Genomic DNA, 10406 nt, shown 5'->3' on the forward strand with positions numbered 1-10406 from the left:
ATTTGTCTATCCATCGATGCATCAGGTTGTCGGTCATCTGTCAGTCCAGCCTTCTATTTGCTTATTTTTGCAGGTTCCACATTTATAGGCAGACTACTCTAGGAATAGCTGCAGTGATGTTATTAAACTTGTTTATTTATACTAAAATATGACTAAACACGACTGAGAATCATGAACATTTCCTACAAAATGCAGTAGGAGTCTGCCTAAAGATTGAAGTGTTTAACTTAAAATGTTTTTTTTTCACTTGTCAACCTTCTCCATAAATTTTCAACTGATAAATCCTAATGCACATATCGATCCTCTAAAAGTACACAGAAGTAGATGCCTGTTATTAGAAAATGACCAAAAAAGAAACAACTTTATGAGATTTCTTCTCCGTATCGACTTATCTGACGTATCTGAAAAGCTGTGAAGCAAAAACTCCTAAAAGTCATCCAGCTTCACCGAAGACCTAAAATCATCAAATTAAGTGTGGAAAATGGAAGAAAAAGTTTACACCCCGGGTAGTTCCCCTTTTCGCCGACAGAGGGAGACAAACTCAATGCGGAGTAGGTACAGAGCTGGTGAGTCATACAGGGAGGCTGTTCCGTCCACCCGGCAGACCAGAGAACCGGGCCTGGGAGGAAAGGTCCGTGGCCTTGTTTCAGCACCAGAGAGACGATAGGAAACATTTAAATCTGTCTGATGGCAGGAGGGAGATTCAGGACACGCCAGGGTAAATAATTTGTATTCCGGTTGCGTTTGAGTGTCGTCACTCAGCCGACAGCTCACTTCCTGGTACATCGTGTTTGGATCTGTCATCACATCATTAATTCTTTCCACTGCGTGTTTTCTCACCTTATTAATATGTATAATGTGCTGCATTCATGAAGTCCTTGAGCCTTAGGAGATGAATAGATGTCGCTATCCATGGTGCTGATCTGCTTTCACGGCAGTTTTGTGGATATATTTAATAAAATCTATAGCTACATTTTTTTTTTTTCATTTCATTCAGTTCTAATCACATTTTCATACAATAAACACTTCCTTTCACCATTTGATCTAAGAGGTTTCTACTCAATTTCTAGAATTTCTTACACCAGAGAAACTTTCTTGAGTGCTAGTGGTCCTTTTTCAAGACACATTGAGTTTGAATAAGATGGATTTAATTAAAATCCACACCAGTGGTCCAATAGAACTTCCTAAGTTATACAGTATTTACAGCGTTCTTCAGAAACAACTGGACCAGCATCCCCAACCAGATCACTGTTTTAGAAAGAAATTACATTTCCACAGGTTGAGCAACAGAATGATATAGAACGATGCTGTAGTGTAATATTGCACTTTGAATAGATCATATATAAATCTAATCCATTTCCAATTGATTGAAGAAAACGGGGTGTTTCTACAGCGTCAGACTTACTTGTATCATATCAGTAGTTATGAATAAATTTGAAATACACCAAAGTACTTTATGCAGCCTACAAGAAATACTAATGACTCATGTGAACATAATTGTTGTGTTGTGGTCACAGATGGTTGTGTTTTGGCTTCATGTAGTCCGGTCAGGACCAGAACATGTCGACATCATAACTTAAAGACGTGAGGCAGTTCTCAGGAACATTTATACAACTGGATAGTATTTAAATGACTTGCAGGAAAGATCAGTGTTTAAATTTACACGGTACATGTTTGAGTTTTTAAAAGAAAAATACAAATGTAAGTCAAACAAAATACTTTTCAATTGAAAGATAACTATGATTAAATTTCCTTTTATTTTTGAAAAATGTACTTGGCCATTTTTTTATTTTTATTTTTATTTTTACCGCCCCAATATATTTTTGGTGATGATCTCCAAGCTTCGGACATTTTCCTTGATCTTTAACTCTCTCTACAGATTCTCAAAGTCGGACCTCTCCAACATCTTCATATTACATCCGGTCAGGTGAAATATGTTAGTAGAAAATATCTTAACACTTTAAATAAAAATCTGCAACGAATATGAATGAATCCTCTGCTTGACTGCCTTTTTTTTTCGCCTACAGACTAGGGAGCGGGGATAGCACCTCCCTCGTCCTATCTGCTGGAGAAAGAGAGAGGGGGGCAGAGAGACTGAGATTGCGTGTGCGTGCTCCTCCGTGTGTGCGTGAGTGTGTGTGAGAGAAGAGAGTGTGAGTGTGTCGGCGGTGCTGGGAATCGGACGACATGAGCTCTACATGAGTCGTGTAAAAAAAATATGCTTTAAGACGCTCTCGGCGTTTGCGTTTGACCCCTCCGAACCGAGGACGAGCCTAAAGCGGAGCCGTGCGCATTAAAGATCCATCACGACCAGGTATGGGAGCTGCTCGCTCTTCGCCGCCTCTTCTTTTTTTCTTTTTTTTTCTTTTTTTACGCGCAGATATTAGATGTTGGTATTTGGTGGCTGTTGTAGCCGCGGTGCTTTTCTGCTCGCCGTTTGTGCGCACCAGGACTCCCGCGGCTCTCCTCCGATGTATTCACACCGTCGCCGTCGGTTTTTTGTTTTTTTTTTCGTTTTTTTTTTTGTCTCCTCCACATCGACGTCCTACCACGAGTCGGAAATCTCGATCGTGTTCATTCTATAGCCGCCGCTGCCCATATGCCCGCACAGCCATATTGGAGGGGAGAGGAGTGTGAGGGATGGTGGGGGGTTTAGGAACGACACACTGGTCAGGTTTATTTCATGGCTTTGAGAAGTAAAGTGAGGCAGAGGAGGGTGGGATGTGGGGGTAGGGGGGGGGGGGGGCTTCTGCGACTTCCAAATGATGCACCGCTGTGAGATGGCGATCCTCTGGTATTTATGAATGAACCGAGCAGAGTAGGGTGGTCTGTAATGGCGTTGCGCACCAATCTGCGGACTGACGGCAAGCCCTCTTCTGCCACCCTTTCCTGTCTACAGCCCCGGCGAAAGATGCACGACGACTTGCACGACTATACACTAAATATGACGCTGACGTGACGCATAAAGTCGTCCTTTTTTGTGCGTGTGTGTGTGTGTGAGTGTGGCAAATGTCACGGTTAATCCTCCATCTGGATCTGGGCTTTTTAAAGTGTCTCCTCCTCCTCCGACAGTCGATGCGCTGTTTGTTTTCGGTGCCGTGACTGAAGAGGAGAGCCGTCGGGACATGTAGAATGAAATTATGAATCATTTAGGTCTCTCTCTCTCTCGCTCTCTCTCTCTCGCTCTCTCTCTCTCTCTCTCTCTCTCTCTCTCTCTCTCTCTCTATGTGTGTGTGCGCATATATGTGACTCAACTTCCTGTAAGCAACGCCAGTCGTGTGAATCCATACATGAAGAGGAGACTTATGGCAGTAAATCCCGGGAGTGAAGCTTTGCAGAGAGTGGTGGAGATGCAGACTCTATTTAACGTGTCGGAGGATAAGTGATGGGACAGTGTTTTAGGTCTGCGTGTGTGTGTGTGTGTGTGTGTGTGTGTGTGTGTGTGTGTGTGTGTGTGTGTGTGTGTGTGTGTGTGTGTGTGTGTGTGTGTGTGTGTGCGTGGAATAGTCACCGCACCGTTGCATAACAACATACACCTCTACTGCTAAGGCTGGATGAAGAAATGACTCAATACATGGTAACAGGCAAGACGATGCTGCTGAAGATGGGATTGGTTGTGGGCTGATTTTAGATGATGATGTTATTTGGATATTTTCTACAGTTATATGACGCTGATATAAGGTGGTACATACTGTCACATCAGTGCTTTATCCTTTGAACATTTTTTATTTTTTTTGCTAGGGTAGGTCATAATCAAGAACTTGTTTTTTTATACATTTTATTTCAGGGACGTCCAAAGTGTGGCCGGTTAAACAATGTTGTGTGGCCTCCGACTGGGAGTTGGTGCAAATTTGGCCCTCCAGTGGACAGGCTTGTAATTTTTTAACATGAGGATTACAATGAGAAATGTAATCCTATATATACTATAGATCGTGCTTCCCAGAGAAGCACAATATATTTTTATTTTTACTGTAATTTCATCGTAAGTAGGGCAATAAACATCCAGCGACGTCTTACTAAAAATTAAAAATAGAGTACATTAATTCTTCTATTAAAGTTTTTCTCCTTTTTTTGCTGGGAATAGATTCAAAATTTTCTAGACCAAATAAGCCAAAACGAATTACGTCCAAATTAGGAAAATGACCACCTTTTAATGTTGTACCGTAGTTTAATTTATTGCTGCAGATAAGAAGAAAATTAACAATACTATTTAGTTTTTGAAGTTGTAAAAACAATGTAGCTCTTTCAGTACTTTCAACTTCAGGATTCTGGGCCAGGATGCAAAAACATTTGGACATGACGGTTTTATTTGGATTCAATGTGACAAACCAGCTCAAAGCAGTGCAAAATTATAAAACAGTAGGAAAATGATGCACGGCTTTTAAAACGACTGTACAAATGAAAATCTGCATCTGCACCCCTTGAATCTGATACCCAAAATTAAACCTAACAAAAGTCACCCCGTGTGTTCAATGTGACATCAGCTGCTGCTTCAAAGAATGCAGCAGACAGGACAGGGATGAGATGGTGGAACGTCATCGAGTCGACCATTAGTTGAGGACCCTCCAAATCTGCAAATAAGAAATCTGTGTGCAGGGGGAGAAGGAGCTCTGGTAATGGGACCAAAGGTTATAGTTTTTAGCCTAGTTGCTATGTCGAGGCGGTGGTGGCAGCATCATGCTGTGGGGATGCATGTTTTTGGTCAGAGTCGATGTGAAGTGGGATGGAGGTGAACACAGGACAATCCTGGAAGAAAACCTGTTAGAAGGTGAAAATAACCTGAAAATATTTGAGGGTTTAGATGCACAAATCTGGTGGATGCGAAAGATATATAACAAAATAATAAAATGTAGTAAAAGACGGCACTACAAAGGCACTTACTAAGGGGAGCTTTAAACTTTTTGTGAAATACAAAAAATTTAAAAACTGCGCATCATTTCCCTTCGTTTGACAGCTAGAATGAACTGTTTGTGTTTACTTGTCTCCTGCGAGCTAAATTAAATATATTAAAGTTTGTGTACTGTGATTCTGCCAGATAAAAGCTGAAACATGACACATGAGAGTCCAGTTCCTGGGTTTCTGATGCAAAAAAATCCTTTCCTTTCTAAGGTAAAAGGAAAATATCCACAACTTGCCTTAGAAGTATGTTTATGTTCATCCAAAATCCAGGAACTGCTCTCTCGCATGTCGTGTTTTATCAGCGGACTGACACGAACCGCTGTTCAAACTGTCTCAAACTGTAAATCTGACTATTTAAAAATGCTACGGCCATCGTTGCTTTATACTTTAAACTTCAAATTGTTTATGATAATACTACGAATAATAATAATTTAAAACACATGTCCATGTTTTTAGTGGTCCAGAGGGACCAGATGAAGTGAAGTTTGATCATGACCATCCATGTATCCTGCAAAAAAATACTGTAGGAAATATCAATAGGTTATCCTTCCACATGATTTTGTGGGGGATTTTCTTGCATGAAAAATTGCAAACCCTCAAGTTTGTAATTTGACTCCCATCCACACCATTGTCTAATTGTCTGATCCAGCACTTTCCACTTGTGAAATATAAGTATTTTAAACATCTTAATAAAAAAAATAGCGGTAGCAGGTAGCTTGTATTTGGACTGGGAGCTGTGGGATTACCTTTTCCTGACCTTATTCAACCTTACAGAGATCAACTGGCTTTCTGTTATCCACTGATCTTTGTTTAGCAGGTCAATAGGATCAATCCAGACCTTCAAACCTGCTCTTCATCCGGCACTCCAGGGGTGTTTCCCAAGCACCCACCAGCAGCGTTGCTTGTGCCAGAGCCTCAAGAGTACGCAGTCTTGGACTTGCATAGGACAATGATGCAAAACAACTATTTTTAAAAAGCCCAAGTGAATAAATCAAGCACATTTTGCCGTTGCTATTAGCCAGACTTCTGTCTGTGTGCGTCCCAGATGACGGGCTGAGGGATTAGCAGGATCATATGGAGAGAGCAGAAGGAGCAGCCTGGGGATCCCGAGGTACCACTAATACTCCAAACTAATACACACTCTGACACCAACTACTGCTGCACAGAACCAGCATGACTGAGGTTGCAGCATTCCAGGTATCAATCTGTCAAACGTTTCCTAGTAAAGTTTAATACAGAAGGCCCACAGGAGCCGTATGCCTCCAGTTTTATTTAGAGCAAAGCAAGTCAGAGTGGAAATCTGACAGATAAGGTGAAAATTGCATGTATTTTCAGTTTTCAGCTAAAAGTTGACATAAACAGCCATCCAGCACACATTTAAGAGAGGGAAATCTGACATTTTATGTGATGCTGTATCAAATTACTGGCCAGATCTTAGATAATCAGTCACTTAAAACTGATTTTGTCAGTAATAATGTGACTTTTACTGACTGTTTCCGTGTCAGAAAGTTTTGGATCCAGACGGCCCATAACCCAAAGACTGTTGGTAACTTAATTCCTGGGAATTGGGTCAACTCCAAGCAGTGCAGCGTAGGTTAAGCTCAGTAATTAGCTCCTAAGCCAACAGCGCCTCAGTGTCTTATATCGTGAGGCGGATATGCTCCACGAAAATGTCAGACTTTACAGTGGATTGACACAGACCAAAGCCAGGGTCTTGCTCATAATTTTCATCTGGCTTCACATCAGTTGAGTCATTTCGGTAATGCAATGCGGTGCTTGTTATGTAATGCGGTGAGTAACTCTGTGTTTAGTGTCGAACGGAACAGAAATATCGTTTCACTGTCCCACATTCGGAAACTTTCTCTGCAACGGCGAGGAAAGTAGGCTCACACGAGAGTACACAGGAACGTATTGCATGCTTTTCAACGCATGTCAACATAAGTACTGTTGTGGAAAAAATAGTGCACTCCAGTGAAAAGGAAGGTGCATTTGAGTTTATTTAAAAACGTACAAAGACAGACTATTTTCAGTAAACAGCAGAACAGCAGAGATGTGCAGATGCCAGCAGAAATCAGCGTTCCTGTAAACACTTATTACGTTTTTTGGGAGCAGTGATGATTATAGAGTGTTGTGGAAAGGGCCGTTCAACGCATGCAGCGGTTTAAAAGCTAGCTGGCATTTAACACAAGTGTATTTATAACCGTGCTGAATGCGCTTTGACAAGGTTTATATGTGGAAGAACTTGTTTTCTGTGCTTTGCTCGTCTCGACGGCGTGTTGGTGGCTGAAGCCAGATGGCACAGGTGCCATTTTAACGGGGGATCGTAGGGGTGCCACATAAATCTGCACCCTTGAATGAGTTTTGAGAGGGAATGGCTGCCCCCTGGTGGTGGGCAAAGTGTATAAGCGCTGTAAGAAAATATGGTTGACGATGCCGAGGTTGGTGTCTGATCAGAGCTTCCTGTTTGCAGCCTGTTGTGTTGTGTAATACTACTCCACGCCATTAGGTGGATCCGCTGACAAGAATGAGTGAGAGACGGTAGGAAGAGTAAGAAAGGATGACGATATTAAAGTAAAACTGCCTGGCGCTCGTCCGGATAGTTGTACTTGATGTACTACGTTAAATAAATGCGCTGAGTTATTCGAGAACGTGTCTTGTTTCCATTACACAGCGAAAAACATTAAGAAAACATTTCCTAATGTGGATTAGACTGAGCGTTCAATACACAACACCTTCGATGTTTTTCATTCTTGTCCATTTAAAAATGGAGGTTTTTAAGAAACTGTGCTTGTATTAGTCCTTTCTAGAAGGTTTATTGTAAATATTTTCAGTAAGGTTTTGGTTTAAAACAACAACTATTAGAATTAATGGCTAGAAAAAAACATGAAAAAGCAAATTGTCATTACAGCTATACCAGGCCTCTATGTGACCATGTTACAGAGTCAGTAAAATATGGCAGAAATAATACAGGGCATGTAGATTATCTACTCAAATATAGTGTTTTTTGGTAGAGGGCCAAAGTAGTGTCTTCCCCTAGGCACGATTCACTGTCTGAAACCTTTCTGCTTGTATCACGGCTCAGTTTGCATGTATTTAAATGGCCTGAAGCTCTTTCAGTTTTGAGAAACCTTCTATATTTTCCTCAAAAAGAAAGAAAGACGACAGTCACGGCTGTCCAACATAGCTCCACATCTAAAACAAAAAATAAATAAATCTCCTTTTTACATCTGCAGACAAACTGAAAATGGAGAGAAACGGCTCTATGGTTGTTGCAGGAAACATAAAAAATACATATTTTCACACGTGTAAACCTTATTTTAAAGTCAATACAAATGATAAGCGAGCGAGAGCAGTGAGGCGTGACTGCGTCTAAAATCTAAATGTATTTTATGAATTGAATCTCCACAGACCGTTCAAACCAAATCAAAAAATAGCCCTGAGTCTTAAAATTACCAAGCTAAAAAATGCTGATTGCAATCGAATGCACACACACACACACACACACACACACACGCACGCACGCACTTGAATAAAAACCGAGCCAGTCTGAACAGGGAACAGGGAGTTCGCTGCTTCACTGCACAGATGCACACAGATCAAAACTTTTTGCAGCTTTTGGACATTGTGCCGAACAATTTCTTCTCTGGACACACACACACACACACACACACACAAACACACACACGCACGTGCACACACCAGAAGAGGGCCTAACGTTTCAGCTGATAATCTGTTGATCCTGTAAAACACTCATCACCAAATAGCCATGTATCTATCCACAGCATTCCAGTATGAGCGCCCTGATTAAAACCCTTTCACTGACAGAAACCGTGGGACCGCTTTGTGGGTGTCTATTTAATCGCGCTCTTGATCTGTTGAATGGCATTGTGTTTGATGTTGGTTAATGCGCCTCTTTCATGCTGCGGTGGAACTGGCTCTTCTGAGCCAAATTATGTGCATATTTTAGTTATATTTTTTTTATTTTTTGCCAAAGGTGACATTTCTTTGCGCTCTCTGTGAAGTAAATCAGAGAAGCCTGCACTGCATCTGCAGTGAAGAGGGACCCGCTCGCTCTGTGCCAATGTTATCCACTAATGGAGTCTGGCTGCGCTGCCACAGATGCATTTTAAAGCGTACCATTAATTCATTAGGGAACTGCAGTCCTCTCGTTTCAAATAAAACAAGAGGAGAGGAGGCGAAATGCGGCGAGACGGCTCGAGTTGGGGAGGAGCGCCATCAATCTCAGCGGCTCCATGTCAAGGACAAACGGTGAACGAGTGGAAGTACAGTATGTGTGTCACCTGTGAGGACGCACCTGTGCGTGTGTGTGTGTGTGTGTGTGTAGCTATGGCTGCTGACGGAGGAGAAGAGAGGTGGCTAATTTTAGCTCAGGTGAGAGAGGAGGGTAGGAGAGCGGAGGATGGCTTTGATGAGCTGAAGCTGAAGTCTGTGGCTCAAAATAAAACGGAGAGGCAGGATGACGGACCGGCGGGGCCTGGAGAAGCACGCTTTCATCGATTAAAACCCCGAGTTCATTGATCCAACTGCATGGAGACCAGGGGGGCGAGGGAGAGCAAAGGAAAAGCAAGAGGATGCTCAGGTGGCAGGAGAAAGACGAGGATGCAAAGGAACATGTGAACATTTTTGAGATCCACAGCTGGGCGAAGCAAGGCGTTCAAGTGTAAAATGATTCAATCGGCTTCATCAGAAAGCAAAGACACTATAATAAAAACAAGAATTGCATTTAAAAGTAATAGAATTTAAGCATCATGTAAAATGTAAACTTAAGTGAAAATACTGAAACTTACATTGTGTTTTTTATAAGTCTGAAAACAAGAATGCTATCAGCTCTATTGCTATCAATAGAGCTATCAATAGAGCTATCAATAGAGCTATATTGTGCTCTACTGAGTAGAACTACATAACTACTCAGTTGTGTAGTTCCTAAAGCCTGTGTCTAGTTTTATAGTAAAAAAAAATCTCGATTATAGCGGAATTTATACTTTCATATTCACCGTTTTACCGCCACTGTTAAAGCATGAGCAAGTCGAGTTGACTTGTTTTTTGCCTCTGCTGAGCGTAAGGGATGTGACTTTAACCACGGATGAATTCGCTGTAGCTCTTATCACCTAAAGCTAAGGGAAGGTAATTTTATTTATGTAGCACATTTTCAGCAGCAGCAAGGCAACTCAAAGTGTTTTACATGAGTTAGGAGGAAATACAACAAACCAAAGGATCTCTCGTTGAACTGGTTTACCTGTCCATGACAAGAGACAACACACACTTAGACACAGTCACAAGGGTAATTTACTGGAACCCAGTTAAGCCAACATGCAGGTTTTAGGATGGTGATGAAAAGCCAAGACAGATTTATCAACAAAAGCTGATCTGACTTTAGTTGTGTCCTGGTTGCCTGAGAGTCTACATCAATATTTCTTAATTAATACTCTAAGCCTTAAGTTTTTCCCTTTCAGGAAGTTGTTTGAGTTTGTTAGTGCCATTTCATT

At 41.5% G+C, this 10406-nt stretch overlaps 1 protein-coding gene across 1 annotated transcript in view; it reads left to right on the forward strand.

Moving 5' to 3' along the window:
* Positions 1-1589: 1589 nt before the first annotated feature.
* Positions 1590-10406, forward strand: part of diras1b (DIRAS family, GTP-binding RAS-like 1b) — a 17847-nt gene continuing 9030 nt past the window's right edge. Inside the window, exon 1 of the mRNA XM_088002566.1 lies at positions 1590-2314. The gene's annotated coding sequence lies outside the window, so the exon portion shown is untranslated. The remainder of the gene's footprint in view (positions 2315-10406) is intronic.

Source organism: Poecilia mexicana, unplaced genomic scaffold (genome assembly GCF_051168715.1).
Source record: "Poecilia mexicana isolate PSO_F unplaced genomic scaffold, ASM5116871v1 scaffold_22, whole genome shotgun sequence".
In the NCBI taxonomy this organism is placed as follows: Eukaryota; Metazoa; Chordata; class Actinopteri; order Cyprinodontiformes; family Poeciliidae; genus Poecilia; species Poecilia mexicana.